The 15,345-nt window shown below is 45.8% G+C and overlaps 1 long non-coding RNA gene across 1 annotated transcript; it reads right to left on the bottom strand.

Moving 5' to 3' along the window:
• Positions 1-79: 79 nt before the first annotated feature.
• LOC149122071 (uncharacterized) lies at positions 80-15,345 on the bottom strand. Its single transcript, XR_016221714.1, has 3 exons — positions 15,079-15,345; positions 2,824-3,041; positions 80-416 (listed from the first exon to the last, which is right to left on the bottom strand). It is a non-coding gene; the product is annotated as an uncharacterized LOC149122071 (long non-coding RNA).

The raw sequence follows: 15,345 nt of genomic DNA, 5'->3' as shown, positions 1-15,345 counted from the left end.
AAATAGTGGCATCGGCACAACATCGCACTCTCCCCAGACAAGAAACTCTTCTTGTCCCCACCAGACAATTGGCCTCTACATGTTTTCTCCCAGTTTATTAACCAGAATGAATTGCTCCTGTGTCTCTTGGGCTGGGTTCACACAAGCCAACTTTGTGTTTCTCTGATTGAATAGACAGCCTTTTTATGGGTTGGGGCTGAAACCAAGAATCAATCACTGGGCAGCGAGTAACAGGGAATAAATGAGGCTGATGTAGAAAATAGAGTGAGTTTCTTTGGCTCTGAGGAGACAAGGGTCGATAATGTCCTTAGGGCATTGGGTCTGGTCACAGGTGCATAATTCTGAGGCCGCTGCTTGTTGGGTTAATGTCCAGGTTGAAGGAGAATGTTGTGTCACTGCTCCCAATTCACGTGTCTCTGTGAGGATTTGAAGCATTTTTAGAACAGTGTGAGGAAAAAAAAAAAAGAGAGGAGGAAAAGAGAGGTTTTTCTAACAAAATATTTATTATTATTAACATTTGACTCCTTTATAATATATGAGGAACTTTCAATAAGCTAATGGAAAATGAATATAATACATTTTTCCATGAACCTTTTTTTAAAAGAATTATTTTATTTATTTAAAAGACAGAGTTACAGAGAGAGGTAGAGACAGAGAGAGAGGTCTTCCACCCGCTGGTTCACTCCCCAGATGGCTACAATGGCCGGAGTTGAGCTGATCTGAAGCCAGGAGCCAGGAGCTTCTTCTGGGTCTCCCACATGGGTGCAGGGGCCCAAGGACTTGGGCCATCTTATACTGCTTTCCCAGGCCATAGCAGAGAGCTGGATCAGAAGAGGAGCAGTGAGGACTAGAACCGGTGCCCATATGGGATGCCAGCACATTAGGCCAGGGCTTCAACCCGCTGCACCATAGCGCCAGCCCCTCCATGAACCTTTAAACTATCTGCCTAAATGGCACAAATAGTTCAAAGGAAGGAAACGTTGTCATATCGACATCAAAGACTTTGCTTTTCATTGAAACCTCAATAAGCAAAGCTCAAAACAACTTAAACCAGGGGCGGGCATTTGGCTTAGCAATTAAGATGCCCACATCCCATATTGGAGTGCCTGAGTTTGAGTCTGTGCTCCTGATTCAGGCTTCCTGCTAATGCAACCTGGGAGGCAGCAGGTGATGGCTCAAGTGGTTAGGTCCCTGCCACCGATGTGGGAGACCTGGATTACATTCCCAGCTTCTGGCTTTGGCCTGGTCCAGTCCCAGTCTTTACAGGGATTTGAGGAGAGGACCAGGGGATGGGAGTGTTTCTCTCTCGCTCTCTCTCTCTCTCTCTCCCTCCCACACAAATAAGTACTTACAACAACAACAACAAAACTGTGCCATATACTTAACAAACGTTCACCTTGTAAAAAGGATAAAGTAGACATCATGAATTCACCTCCTTATTCCCTCCAACTCCTGAAATTGAAGGCTTAAATTCAAGGATCCTGAAGTAGAAAACACATTTTCCTCTAATCTGAGAAAGCTGGGTCTAAGACAAAATGCTTTGAACGTAACTCTCCTTATTAACCAGATCAATCGTCCCAGCTACCTATAATGTGTGTTCTGTGTAGAAAATCACACCAAGCACAAGGTGTGCCAGAATTAGTTGAGCCATTTGTGATGGGGATCACTAGATAGGTAGATTTAAAAACTGCTTAGTGGTATCTATCCTGGCTTTAGTGAGATGCACGGCTAATTTATCATTACCTGGACAGAAGTGAGGAGTGGGGGTTGGTGGCCATGCTGTAGAGAAAGTCATAGTGGCTTGTTCCCCAATGACAATTTCTAACTCACCTTTCCTCCTCCTAGAGACTGTTACATATGTTTGTGTCAAATTTCCTATTGTATCAGTCAGATTTCAGCCAGGTAAGTAGGCTGCCAGGATATTATATATGCCGGTGATTTACCTCATGTAGGCTGGCAAGGTATTTAACTGCCTTAGGAACAGGTTAAATAGCTTATATAAGGCTAGCATCTTCATAGCTGATGCTGAAGTGTGGAGAGCAGAAAGGGGGAAGGGGAGAGGAGGAGAGGAGAGGGAAGATGGATGTAAAGTGAGAGAGAGGCTGGTGTCAACCAGCACAGTGGGGAAGCCTCTACAAGTCCCAGCTGCTCTGTTTCTGATCCAGCTCCCTGCTGATGCACCTTGGAAGGCAGTAGATGATGGCCCAAGTGCTTGGGCCCCTGCTACCCATGTGGGAGACGTGGATGGAGTTCCAAGCTCCTGGCTTCAGCCTGGCCCAGTCCTGGCCATTGTAGCCATTTGGGGGAGTGAACCAGCAAATGGAAGATCTCTCTGTCTCTCTCTAACTCTGCCTTTCAAATAAATATATAAATTATTTTTTTAAAAAAGGATTGGAGGCTGGCGCCGCGGCTCACTAGGCTAATCTTCCACCTAGCGGCGCCGGCACACCAGGTTCTAGTACTGGTCAGGGCGCCGGATTCTGTCCTGGTTGCTTCTCTTCCAGGCCAGCTCTCTGCTGTGGCCAGGGAGTGCAGTGGAGGATGGCCCGAGTACTTGGGCCCTGCACCCCATGAGAGACCAGGATAAGTACCTGGCTCCTGCCATTGGATCAGCGCGGTGCACCGGCCGCGGCAGCCATTGGAGGGTGAAGCAACGGCAAAGGAAGACCTTTCTCTCTGTCTCTCTCTCTCACTGTCCACTCTGCCTTTAAAAAAAAATAAAAAAAAAGGATTGGAACCCATGTTAGCACTTCACTTGCTCCAACTCTGAATATATAGTGTCCTGTGTAACAAAAACTGATGCCCTTCTTAATGAACACTTACCTTGTTCACAAACGGGAGAAGCTGAAATGGGATTTAGAGGAGGATGCAGTGGCTGCAGGCCTGGCTTGTGTCCATGCCAACAAGGTGACCCAGCAGATAGGTGGCAAGCTGTGTGAGCCACCCAGTACCCCTGTGTACTTTCCAGGTGTGCAAAAAATAGGGCAAGTGTTTCCCTTCTGCCGTTTTAATGATTTGCACATTGTTGCTTGTGGCCAAACCTAACAGGAAACAAACAGGGAAAGAATTCTGAGAAATGTCTTCCACCTAGCCTCGATGACACGTTAAAGCCGCCACACAGCTTCATAGTCCAAAGCGTTAGGTTCCTGGCACACAGCCCCGTGTTTCACTCTACCCTGATGTTAGCCTCCACTATCTGATGCTCTCATTTCCTTGACTTCCTAATACTGATGAACTTCTTTCCACTCCATCCTATCCGTGATTCCCCAGGTTACCCTGGGCTTGCTTTCCTCCAAGGTGGGCCCTCGGCATAGTCTTTATGAAAACACCCTCCTCTCTCTCTGCTCCTCCCCACCCAGCCTGGGTCCTCACCACCAACCGTGTTCTTTGACCTCATTAGGATTTCTAGTCTGTTGGCATTTTTGCTTTCACACAGGCCTCACTCTCCTTTTCTTCATTCTCTTCCATAACTTTAATGCCCCTAAGCCTCCAACTTTCATTGTTCATTGTCATCAACAAAACCCTAGCTCTGGATAAATCCAACTGGCTTTCTTCTCAGAGCCTCACATGCGCACCATGAGCCGCTAGGGTAAGTTGAACAACCTCACGTGGGTCCTCACCACCACCCCAAACGCCTCCTTTTCCCTTCTCCAGTCAACTTCTATGTATCTAACAAAATCTGTTACAGGAAGGAAGGCACCAATAGGGAATTACAGACTGACAAGCAGCTACAGGAAATCACACAGAGATCCTGTTGCATTCTGTCCAGCTGCCTCAAAGGGCAGTGTCTGCAGAATCTCAAGTAGGCATGTGTACAATTCATGATCCTTTTTAGACTTCCATTTGACTAGTCCTCATCTGTGTGTGTGAGACAGTTCTTTTTTTTTTTTTTTTTTTTTTTGGACAGTGAGAGAGAGAGACAGAGAGAAAGGTCTTCCTTTGCCGTTGCTTCACCCTCCAATGGCCGCCGCAGCCGGTGCACCGCGCTGATCCGATGGCAGGAGCCAGGTACTTATCTTGGTCTCCCATGGGGTGCAGGACCCAAGTACTTGGGCCATCCTCCACTGCACTCCCGGGCCACAGCAGAGAGCTGGCCTGGAAGAGGGGCAACTGGGACAGAATCTGGCGCCCCAACCGGGACTAGAACCCGGTGTGCTGGCGCCGCTAGGCGGAGGATTAGCCTAGTGAGCCGTGGCGCTGGCCGTGTGAGACAGTTCTACACAATTTGTCACTTGTATAGTTTCATGTAGCTTCCATCCCGGTCATAATGCTGACCAGTGCCAACATCACAAAGATGCCCTTTTACAACCACACCTACCTCCCTCACCCTACCTATAAGTCTAGACAACTACTATTCTGTCTTCATCTCTAAAAGTTTGTCATCTGAAAACTGTTCAGTAAGTGTAATCAAGTAAGATGTAACCTTTCGTGACAGGATTTCCAGTTTATGAATTATCGTTTAGGTGTTAAAAGTCTGCCTGGCTCTTTATCCTGCAGATTTTCTCTTTTAGGAGATTTATTTATTTATTTATTTGAAAGGCAGAGTTACAGAGAAAAGGCAGAGGCAGAGAGAGAGAGAGAGAGAGAGAGAGAGGCAGAGAGAGAGAGAGAGGCAGAGAGAGAGAGAGGCAGAGGGAGAAAGCAGTGGATGGTGGCCTGGAAACTTGAGCTCTTGCCACTCATGTGTGGGGTCTGGCTCCTGGTCTTAGCCTGACCCAGCCCGTGTTGTTGCAGCCATTTAGGGAATGAACCAGTGGATGGAAGACCTCTTTCTCTCTCTGTTTATCTCTATCTCTCTGCTTTTCCAGTAAATACATCTAATAAGATAAAAAAAATTGCTAGGATTTTTTAATTTATTTTAAAAGATTTATTTATTTATTTATTCAAAAGGCAGGGTTACAGAGAGGCAGAGGCAGAGAGACAGAGTTCTTTCATCTGCTGGTTCACTCCCCAGGTGGCTGCAATGGCTGGAGCTGGGCCAATCCAAAGCCAGGATGCAGGAGCTTCTTCCAGGTCTCCCACGTGAGTACAGGGGCTCAAGGACTTGGGTCATCTTCTGCTGCTGTCCCAGGCCATAGCAGAGAGCTGGATCAGAGGTGGAGCAGCCGAAACTCAAACTGGCACCCATGTGGGATGCCAGCACTGCAAGCAGCATCTTTACCCACTATGCCACAGCTCCAGCCCCAGCTAGGATTTTAATAGTAACTGTTTTACACCTGTATATCAGTTTTGGGAGAATAACATCCTAACTGTGTTGAGTCTTCCAGTTCAAGAACATGATATGTCTCTCTGTTAAGATCTCTTATTCTTTCATCAATATCGCACAGCTTTTAGCATATAAGTCTTGTGTGTATGTACATGTGTGTGTCTTTGAGCAATTATAAATAGTATTGAATTTGCAATTTCAGTTTCCACATGCTGGTTGCTAGTATTTAGAAATACAATTGCTTTTGATATGTTTATCTTATTCACTGCATCATTGCTTAATTTATTAGTTCTGGGATTTTATTTGTAAAGTTCTTGGGATTTTCTATGTAGATAATCATGTAATCTTCAAATAGAGGCAGTTTATCTCTTCCTTTCCAGGGTGTGTACCTTCCATGTCCTTTTCTTAGCTTAATCACACAGGCTAGAACTGCCAGCAATGTGCTGAATGAGATAGGTAGAAGCAAACATCCTGCCTTCTTTAGGAAGAAATCATTTAGTTAATGTGAGCTGTAAGTTTTTGTAAAACTCACAGACTAAGGAAGTTTCCTTCTATTCCAGTATTTCTCATATTTAAAAAAAAATCATTATGAGAGCCAGCGTGGCACAACAGGTTAAGCCACCACAAGCAACGCCGGCATCCCATGTTGGAGGGCTGGATCGAGTTCTGATTGTTCTGCTTCCAGTAGCTTCTTTCTTCCGGCAGTGAAAGAAGGTCCAAGTGCTTGAGTCTCTGCCACCCATGTGAGAGGCCAGTATAGAATTCCTGGCTTCTGGTTTCAGCCCAGTCCAGCCCCAGCTGTTGTGGCCATCTGGGGAGTAAACCAGTGGATGAATGAGCTCTTTCTCTGTCTCTTCTTTTCTCTTTGTTCCTCTGCCTTTCAAATAAATAAATATTTTAGAAATTAAATTATTATTATGAATGGTGTTGAATTTTTGTCAAATGCTTTTGATGTATCTATTGATATGATGTGAGTTTCATTCTTTAGATTGTCTTGGTTGTAATTTTCCATATTGAATCATCATATTCCTGGAAATAAACCCTACTTAATCATGCTGTATACTAATTTTTATGTTGTTGATTTTTATTTTCTAATATTCTCTTAAGAGATTTAAAAATATTTATTTATTTATTTATTTACTATACAGAGACAGACTTTCCATCCTCTGGTTCACACCCCATATGGCTGCAACAGCCAGGTCTGGGCAAAACCAGGAGCCCAGAACTCCATCCAGGTCTCCCACATAAGTGGAAGGTGCCCAAGTTCTTAGGTCATCGTCTGTTGCCTTCCCAGGCACATTAACAGAGATCTGGATCAGAAACAGAGTTGTCAGGACTTGAACCAGAACTCCTCATGAGATGTGAACATATCAAGTGGTAGCTTAACCTGCTGCACCACAACACTGGCCTCAAAAGGGTTTTTACGTCTACATCTATGTGGGGTTATGGCCTATAGTTTTCTGGTTTTTTTTTTGTTTGTTTGTTTGTTTTTTTTTTTTTTTGACAGGCAGAGTGGACAGTGAGAGAGAGAGACAGAGAGAAAGGTCTTCCCTTGCCGTTGGTTCACCCTCCAATGGCCACCGCGGCCGGCATGCTGTGGCCGGCGCACCGCGGCCGGCGCACCGCGCTGATCCGATGGCAGGAGCCAGGAGCCAGGTGCTTTTCCTGGTCTCCCAGGGGGTGCAGGGCCCAAGGACTTGGGCCATCCTCCACTGCACTCCCGGGCCACAGCAGAGAGCTGGCCTGGAAGAGGGGCAACCGGGACAGAATCCGGTGCCCCGACCGGGACTAGAACCTGGTGTGCCGGCGCCGCTAGGCGGAGGATTAGCCTAGTGAGCCGCGGCGCCGGCCTATAGTTTTCTGTTTTTATCCTGTCTGTCTGGCTTTGGTATCAGGGCAATACTAACTGCAAAAAAACAAAAACAAAACAAAACAAAGAGTTGATGAGTGCTTCCTCATCTTGTGTTTTCTGGAAGAGACTGCATAGATTTGGTTTTAACTCTTCCTTAAACATTTGAAAGATTCTCTAGTAAAATCACCTGCATCTGGGGGTTGGGGGCTGGCACTGTGGCATAGTGGGTAAAGCCACTGCCTGCAGTGCCAGCATCCCATATGGGCGCTGGTTCAAGTCCCAGCTGCTCCACTTTTGATCCAGCTCTCTTTTATGGCCTGGGAAAGCAGTGAAAGATGACCCAAGTCCTTGGGCCCCTGCACCTGCGTGGGATACCTGGAGAAAGCTCCTGGCTCCTGGCTTCAGATCTGCACAGCTTCGGCTGTGTGGCCATTTGGAGAGTGAACCCACAGTTGGAAGACCTCTCTCTCTCTCTCTCTCTCTCTCTCCCTCTCCCTCTCCCTCTCCCTCTGCCTCTTTGTAACTCTTGCCTTTCAAATAAATAAATAAATCTTTAAAAAAAATCATCTGCATCTGGTCATCTTTTTCATTGGGCCTTTTTTTTTTTTGGATGGGCAGAGTTAGACAGTGAGAAAGAGAGAGACAGAGAGAAAGGTCTTCCTTCCGTTGGTTCACCCCCCCCCCCCCAAATGGCCGCCATAAGGGCTATGCCGATCCGAAGCCAGGAGCCAGATGCTTCCTCCTGGTCTCCCATGCGGGTGCAGGGCCCAAGCACTTGGACCATCCTCCACTGCCTTCCAGGCCACAGCAGAGAGCTAGACTGGAAGAGGAACAACCGGGACGGAACCAGCGCCCCAACCGGGACTAGAACCCGGGGTGCCAACGCTACAGGCGGAGGATTAGCCTAGTGAGCTGCGGCGCTGGCCTTTTTCAGTGGGTCTTAAACAGTAAATTAAACTTCCTTAACAGTTGTAGGCCTATTCAAATTATCTTTTTGTTGTGAGCCTCTGGACCTTATTTAAATCTTCTGTTCTAGCTGACTTACTCTGGTACTTCTGGAAGGAGAAAGCGGCATCTCCTCATTACCTCCAGGTGGAGGTAGATGTCCAGGTTCTTCACCTGGCCTCTGTTGACACTTGAGGTCACACACTTATTACCGCCAGGTAGAGGCGGAAGTGCAGGTTCCCCTGTGATCTCCACTGATAGTCTAGGGTTGATGACAGTGAACTTGGCTGACACCTGCTCAGCAGGGGCTTGAGGGTGCCTCATGATGGCCTCACAAGAGTGCAAGTCGAAGCTCCCCACTCCATCTTTTGCTGGTTGAATGAAGATGGGACCACAGTCTTTGCCATGGTATTTGGCTGCAGGGGGATAGCTACTGTCTAGAAGTTTTCTGCCTTGCTAGGCTTCCCCTTTCCTGTCTCTCTGGCTAAAAATATTGGGCATTTCTGGCACCATCTGTCAACTGGGCCTCTGGCTTCTTCAGTTTCAATTCTGAGATATTTGAAGGAAAAAGGAAACAAGGAAGTTCTCCACCAAGTCACTCCTCAGTCCTGAGGTCTCTCGGCAGTCTCCCTCTCCCCTCCTTTCAGTCATCTGTGTTCTATTGGACATCTCAGATTTTCGGTTGTTCTTAGCAGGAGGAATAGAGAGAAGCATGCTATTCCATTTTCCTGCAAGCAGTGCTCTTATTGTGGTTGAATTTGCATTTCCCTAACCCTGATGATGTTGGACATCTGTCGTGTGCTCATATGCCATCTGTAGCCCCCTCCAGTGAAGTTCAACTATCATTTTAAACCTTCCTTCACATCTCTTCTTGGCTGTCAAGAAACCATATCAACCACAAGGATCACAAGCTGAATCCCTCATCTTCCCCTACAAAACCCAGTCACTTTCCTCTGTTCTTTTCTCCATCTTCATTGCCAACATTGGTCCAAATAACCACCGTGTGTTATCTGGCTGTGCATAAATGGTCTTTTACTGGCATCCACCCTGCCAGATCGCCAACATACAAAATCAACTTAAGCTTAACCCTTCCAATTTCACTTAGTGTACAGCCCGAGATGCTTCATCTGGCCTGTAAGGGTTTATGTGGTCTGACCCTCTCTTCCTGTCCATCCTCAGCTCTTACCAGTCTTTCTCATGCATTATTCGAGCCCCAGTGGCCTTTGACCAGTGCCTTAATTCTCATCTCAAAAACACCACAAATAAATGGGTGTGATTTTCAACAATACTGAAGTCAAGAAAGCCAGAGGGGGTGACCCAGGTCTCTGTTCTAGGACCTGTTTCCAAGGAATTTCCAAACCATTCTGCAAAGTGTTATACCATTTACCATTCCCATAGGCACTGTATGGAGATTCCAGCATCTCCATATCCTTGCTGACACGTGTAATTACTTATTGCTTTTATTTCAGCCATCCTAGTTGGATGTCAGATCGTACCTCACCATGGTTTTGGATTGCATTTCTCTAACAACCAATGATGTTGAACATTTTTCATGGGTTCACTGGCCTCTTGTGTATCTTCTTCAGAGAAATGTATACACAAATGTTTTGCTCTTTAAAACAAAATGAGTTATGTTCCAGCTTCCTGGCTAATGCATCCTTGGAGGCAGCAGGTGATGGTTCAAGTGCCTAGGACTCTGCCACCCTTGTGTGAGACCTGGATGGAATTCCAGGCTCCTGGCTTCAGCCTGACTGTCAGGGCTATTAGGTGTGTGAACCAAAAGATGGAAGGTTCTTTCTTTCTCTCCTTGTCACTCTGCCTTTCAAGTAGATGAAAATAATAAACACTTTTTAAAAATGAGATGTTTCTCCTTTTACTGTTGGTTGTTTTTTCATATATTCTAGATATTCATCATTTATGTAATTTGCGGTTGTTTCTCCCAGTCTCTGAATTTTCTTTTCACTTTTGAAGTAAAAATATTCTTAAGTTTGAAAAATTGCAACTTAACCATTTTTTTATAATTTTTGCTGTGCTTTTGCTGGCCCATCTAGGAAACTACCACCTGCCACCTAATCCAAGGACGTGAAGGGTTTTTTTTGAGATTTTACTTTAGCTGTGACATTTAGGTCCATGATATATTTAAAGTAAATTTTTATACAATCATACACCATGTAACAATTTCTGTCTGTGACAGATGGTGTGTATGACAGTGGTCCTATAAGATTATCATGGTGTTATAAATTCCTGTCACCCAGTGATGTCACACTATTGAAACATTATAGCACAATGTATTACTCACATGACACTGACACATTGATAAGCCTTCTGCACTGTCAACCTGATACAAGTACATAGCACACCATTACACACAGCACATGATAGTTGCCAATGATAATAAATGACTAGGCTATTGCTTTGTGTATTTACTATACTATACGTTTTTATTATTGTTATTTTTAATTATTTATTTTCATTGACTTGAAAGGCAGAGCAAGAGAGAGAGAGAGGAGAGAGAGAGAGAGTACGAGAGAGAGAGTGTTCTTATGAGAGAGTGCTGGCTTTTGTTAGATGCCTTCTCTGTGTCTACTAAGCTGATAATGTGCGTTTTGTCCTGTACTCTATAAATATTACATATTATATTATATTGATTTTCACATGTCGAACTGGTCTTGCCTTCCTGGGATAAATGTTGTTTCATTAAAATAATTGAAGATCATTTGTATGTAAACAATTACTTATCTCTTATTTCTTGTGTGTATATATATATATATATATATTTGAAAGGCAGAATGACAGAGTTGGGAGACACACACACACACACACACACAAAATCTTCCATTTGCTGGTTCACTCCCCACATGGCCACAACAGCCAGGTCAAAGCCAGATGGAACCCAGGGCACCCCACCCCATGGCAGGGGCCCAAGTGCTTGAGCCATCTTCTTCTATTTCCCAGGCACATGAGCAGGAAGCTGAATAGCTGAGACTTGAATCAGTACTGCGATATGGAATCCTGGTGTCACAAGCAGGGGTTTAACCTGCTGTGACACAAAGCTGACCCCTTTTGCTTCTTTCAAGACTCTCTTAAATTGTCTTTTGGTGGCCTCATGATTTGTTTAGGCGTGAGTCTCTCAGTTTTTCCTACTTGGGGTTCATTGAGCTTTTTGGATGTGCAGATTGATATTTGTCATCCGTGTTGTGACATTGTCAGCATTATTTCTTCAAGAACTCTATCTGCCCTTTTTCTTCTCTCCTTCTGAGACGTTCATTATGTGTGTGTTGGTGTGCTTAACCGTGTCCTACAGGTCTCTGAAGCCCTGTTAATTTTTACCCAGTGTTTCCAAATTCTATTCCTTATCCTGGAAAATCTCCAATGGCCTATATTCAAGCTCACTGAGCCGCTCTAGTAAAATTTCCATTTTTTGTTATTGTAGTTTTTAACTCCAGAATTTCTATTTGGTTCTTTTTATATTTTCCTCTTATTGATATTCTATTCCTTGTGAGGCAGTAGTCTATTTCCTTTAGCTCATTAGATGGCTTTCTTTAGTTCCTTAAATATGTTAAAATAGCCAATTTAAAGTTATTTTATTTTATGAAAGTTTGTTTGAAAGGCAGAGAAAGAGAGAGGTGGGAGGGAGAGAGAGATATCTCCCACTCACTGTTTGACTACCCCAAATAACCACAACAGCTGGGGCAGGGCCCGGCCAAAGCCAGGAGCCAGAAACTCAATCCATATGTCCCATGTGAATGGCAGGGTTCTAAATACTTGAGTCATCATCTGCTGCCTCCCAGGAAACTAGACTTGGAAGCAGGGCTGGAACTGGAAATCCAGTCACTCTGATATGGATGCAGGCAACTCAAAGGTGGTCTCTTAGCTGCTGTCCCAAACGTCCACCCCTAAAATCTTGAGGAAGTTTCTATTGACTAATTTTTTCCTGTGTAAAGGGAAGGTTTTTTTTGTCTCTCTGAATATTTATTTTTGTTTGTTTGTTTAGAAAGAGATTCAGCAATTTTCTTGAATAAATGCTTCCTAGATTGTTAAAAGCTTTTGGTTATTTCTAGTGTTAAGAGAGCATTGTCTGGCAGGCTCCGCAGCTCAGTAGGCTAATCCTCTGCCTTGCAGCGCAGGCACACCGTGTTCTAGTCCCCGTTGGGGCACCGGATTCTGTCCCGGTTGCCCCTCTTCCAGGCCAGCTCTCTGCTATGGCCAGGGAGTGCAATGGAGGATGGCCCAAGTCCTTGGGCCATGCACCCGCATGGGAGACCAGGAGAAGCACCTGGCTCCTGGCTTCGGATCAGCGCAATGTGCTGGCCGCAGCGTGCTGGCCGTGGCGGCCATTGGAGGGTGAACCAATGGCAAAAAGGAAGACCTTTTTCTGTCTCTCTCTCTCTCACTATCCACTCTGCCTGTAAAAAAAAAAAAAAAGAGAGAGAGAGCATTGTCTATTGACAATGTTTGCCAATATTTGCACTGATTTTATGGAACAGAAGATTTTCAGAGGTCTTTACTCTGCCATTCCTAGTGACACCCCACAGTTGTTTGAATTAATTTTGATTGTATCACCTGTAACAAACAACAAACCATATATGACCCTATTCCCTAGCCAGTCTGAGAGCTCCTATAGGGAAGGGACTGTGTCCTGTTCTCTATCTCCACTTATAGAACACAGTCATGTTTTGGAAGTAGCAGGCTCTTGTTGAAGAAATGAGGGATTGGACCTACATTAAGGAAAAGGCTGTATGTTGTCTTGGGTTTCTGACTCTTCCTCTTAATTCTAAAACACGTTGGAAAAGCCATTCTTGTGGGGAGCAACTGGGAGCAACTCGGACTAGACTAAGTTACTGGAATTAAGACTTATTCTATGCATCTGCTCTCCCACAATATGGCGCTGGGAGAGGAGAAAACAGCTTCTACGCAGCTGCCTCTTGCCAACTTGAGTGATGACCTCCAGGAGCTGATCCTGCTCCTGATTGGAGGAGAGCAGCGTACTCGGCGTGTGGGCAGCCGAGTTGGGATTGGTGGAAGAGGACTATAAAGGAGGAGAGAGACAACATGCACCAGGAACATCTAAGGGGAACATCTAAGGGGAACACCTGTGCAGCCCCTGAGAGAGCCGGCCGGCGGTGTGCCGCTCCCCTGCGGAAGTGGGGAAAGTGGCCAGGGGGAACTGCCCTTCCACGGAGGTAGAAGGGACGGCAGCCAACCCGGGAAGAACCAGCAGCAAACCCGGGGAGGGCCGAGCAGACGAAAGAACAGCGCAGGGTCCTGTGTCGTTCCTCCACGAAGAGGGGGAGCGACACATTCTGATATTTGTATCTGGATAGTTCTGGAAGGTTCTGTCCCAACTATGTCACTTACTAAAAGGCTGTCCTAAGGGAGTTTGTGTGATCATTCAGAGCCTCAGTTTTCTCAGATACACAATGCAGTTAACAAAACTTAATATCATGATCCTAGTGTCACTCAAAGGATTAGCTGTGTTGACACACATGAAGGCCATGGCCAAGTGTCAGGTGCTGCCGCTTCATCATTGGGAGTATGTGTTCTTGCCTTGCGGAACTTTAGGGAGTCCTTTAATCACTTCCTGTTCAATTTGAGCAAGAATTTGTCAAACGCACCTGCCAACAGCAACTGATGAACAATGGTATCTGTTGTTTTCTAATGTCTGAGCTTCTGTAAAGGGTTTCTTTGAAATCCAGGCAGGCTGCACAACCAAGCTGCTCTATCCAAAGAGCTACTGCGCTGATTGAGCTATGAGCAGAGAACACCTGACACTGCCCAGGTGGGGCGAGAGCAGCCGCTTTCCCGGAGAGGTTGAGGTCTTAGAGCTGGGAGAGGCTAGGAAACTCCAGGACTCATCCAGAAAAGGAAGCAACCCACAAACTCCCAGAAAGCAAAGCAGACGGGCTCTGAGAACTGCTCCGTGGGGTTCTGGCAGGAGGGGACTTACCTCCACGGACCACCTTAACCATTTGCTAGGAAAATTTATGCAGGAATCTCTTTAATGTATTTATACTTTCTGGTAGGATTTTTCTAAAGAAAACACTTTAATTTTTTTTTAAGCTTGGAAACAACTGATCCAATCCAACCCATTATTAGATAAATGAAAACAGGGCCCAGAAAAATCCAGTCTCAGCCAGTCACACAGGAAAGGATTAGCAAAGCTGGGATTCCAAGGTGCCTGTTGTGCCTGCAAATCCAGGTTTCTTTCCCTCTTAACTGTTGCCTTCCTGTCACACAGCCTCCACCGCAGTGAAACACTTTCAGCATGTATGGACTCCAGCTGTGGGCTGTGTCTGTAGATACCTTGTCTTCAAGAGTAGATATATCTGGGCCAGTGTTGTGAGTGCAGTGGGTTAAGCCGCCACCCATATGAACACTGGTTCAAGTCCCAGCTGCTCTGCTTCCAATCCAACTCCCTGCTAATGCATCTGGGAAAGCAGCAGGTGATGGCTCAGGTACCTGGGCCCCTGCCACACATGTGGAAGATGTGGATAGAATTGCAGACTCCTGGCTTTGGCCTGGCATATCCCTAGCCGTTGTGACCATTTAGGGAGTGAATCGGTGGATGGAAATCTCTCTCTCTCTCTCTCTAACTCTGCCTTTCAAATAAATAAATCTTAAAAAAAAAATGAGAGAGAGAGGGGCCGGCACTGTGGCTCACTTGGTTAATCCTCCACGTGCAGCGCCGGCATCTCATATGAGCTCTGGGTTCTAGTCCCGGTTGCTCCTCTTCCAGTCCAGCTTTTTGCTGTGGCCCAGGAGGGCAATGGAGGATGGCCCAAGTGCTTGGGTCCCTGCACCCGCATAGGAGACCAGGAGAAAGCACCTGGCTCCTGGCTTTGGATCAGCACAGCTCTGGCCGTAATGGCCATTTAGGGGTTGAACCAATGGAAGGAAGACCTTTCTGTCTCTCTCACTGTCTAACTCTCTCTGTCAAAAAAAAAAAAAAAAAAAAAAAAAAAGAGTAGACTTAACTGACCACAGATGTCTGGATCTGCAGGACTTGGGGACTGGGTGCAGGATTTTAAGGATGGGTTTCACCCTCAGGCTCCAGGGTGACCTGTGATCCACTTACCCATGCACATCGGAGCCTTTCCCCTGAGAACTGGGACTCCACATCCCCTTTCTGCCTTTCTCCTCTGGTTGTTCTGAGAGTCACTGAGATAGAAGAGGTGAAAGAAATCTTGCATGGTCATTTTCTCCAGGTCACATGTTCACAAGGATCTTCGCTTGCTCTTTTCCTCAAGAAGACTGATGAGCATGGCTTTATTTGATTCAGAAGATCATGAGCTCAAGCCCTCTCATCAGAGGGTGGTTCTCACTCTGCTTCCTGCATGGCGAG

The sequence above is a fragment of the Oryctolagus cuniculus genome, chromosome 15 (genome assembly GCF_051225735.1).
Source record: "Oryctolagus cuniculus isolate XC-2025 breed Fujian yellow rabbit chromosome 15, ASM5122573v1, whole genome shotgun sequence".
Classification (NCBI taxonomy): Eukaryota; Metazoa; Chordata; class Mammalia; order Lagomorpha; family Leporidae; genus Oryctolagus; species Oryctolagus cuniculus.
The sequence above is the reverse complement of the archived record's forward strand: the minus strand, read 5'-3'. Positions and strand labels throughout refer to the sequence as shown.